Source organism: Triticum dicoccoides, chromosome 4B (assembly GCF_002162155.2).
Source record: "Triticum dicoccoides isolate Atlit2015 ecotype Zavitan chromosome 4B, WEW_v2.0, whole genome shotgun sequence".
NCBI lineage: Eukaryota > Viridiplantae > Streptophyta > Magnoliopsida > Poales > Poaceae > Triticum > Triticum dicoccoides.
The window spans coordinates 339846174-339847858 of NC_041387.1; positions in this window are offsets into that span (position 1 = coordinate 339846174).

A 1685-nucleotide genomic window follows, 5' to 3' on the forward strand; every position below is an offset into this window, starting at 1 on the left:
CCTGAGATTGCTGATTTCAGAGACTTAGTGATTTTCACAAAGTCTGGGATATTTTAGTTCATGATGCTATATGTCCAGCTTGTTTCCTAGTCATCCGTGCCTCTTTTGAGGATGATCAGTAAGGGAGTTTTGATATTTATGTTATGCTCTATCCATCCATGTCTTTGTTTGCATATGTGGATTGCTCTAGGTTGACTCAATCGAGCTCAACTTTTGCTTCGTTGTTAATCTGGGCAGATCGTCAACTTGTTTGCGATTTTGCCCATGCTACCGTTAGTGTCCCATGCATGCTATGCCTTTGTTCTTGCCATGTGTAGCTAGCACTTTGTGCCTTCTTGCTGGTTATATGCTTTCCTTGCCATGACTTGCACCGTAGTGAGTGCATCGAGCTCGTTGACATGCCTTCGTGAGTTATATTTCAGCATGTCTCAGTTTTCACTAAGTCTGAAAACTGATTGTGTTCGAGCTATGTTCGTGAGCTCGGTAGAGTATTTTGTGAACCCTTTTGGCCCCAGGTCACTTTGGGTGTTTTTTAAGCTTGTTGAGTAGCTCCATGCCATGTTCTTACTTGTCATGTTCAGGTTTTCTATCATGTTGTTTTGCTGCTCCGAAGAGAGCATCGTGATCTGAAATTTCAGACTAGTGTTAATTTCACTAAGTCTAAAATCTGTTTTGCATTTGCGTTTTAGCCATGCTTGTTTGAACCTCTTAATGGATGAATTTTGCCTATGGCTCAGTGCTAGTGTTTTGTCAACCATCTTGTGTACATCACTGCCATGTATTTTGTTTTCATGTTTGGTGGCTGTAGCATGTTCATTTCGTTGCATTTAGATGCCTACTTACTGTAAATCGCAGACCGGTGTCATATCTGAAAACGCTTGCCATTTCCAAACCGTAGCTCCGATTCCAATGATATTTATATCGTTTTCAAGCGATCTCATCCCCTCTATCCAGTGGCACACTTGGTTTTCCAAGTTGATGCCAGGTTCATGCATTTCCTGTCATATCTTGCATTTTGCATCCCGCATCGCATCCCGCATAGCATATCGTCATTTCATCATATTGCTTGGTCTTGCCGTGGTTGATTGTATCCTTGTTGCTTGTTTGTCTTGTTGGGTAGAGCCGGGAGACGAGTTCGCTACCGAGGAGCCCGTTGAGTTTGCTTGCGAGGATCCAGTCAACTCTGACAACTGTGCAGGCAAGATGATCATACCCTCGAAATCACTACTATCTTTGCTATGCTAGTTTGCTCGCTCTTTTGCTTTGCCACTGCTACGATGCCTACCTTTTGCTTGTCAGCCTCCCAATTGCCATGTCGATCCCCTAACCCACCATTGTCCTAGCAAGCCGTTGATTGGCTATGTTACCGCTTTGCTCAGCCCTTCTTATAGCGTTGTTAGTTGCAGGTGGAAGATTGGAGCCGTTCCTTGTTGGAACTTTTATTTACTTGTTGGGATATCACCATATATCTTACTTAATTAATGCATCTATATACTTGGTAAAGGGTGGAAGGCTCGGCCTTATGCCTGGTGTTTTGTTCCACTCTTGCCGCCCTAGTTTCCGTCATATCGGTGTTATGTTCCCGGATTTTGCGTTCCTTACACGGTTGGGCTATTATGGGAACCCCTTGACAGTTCGTCTTAAGTAAAGCTCTTCCAGCAATGCCCAACATTGGTTTTACCATT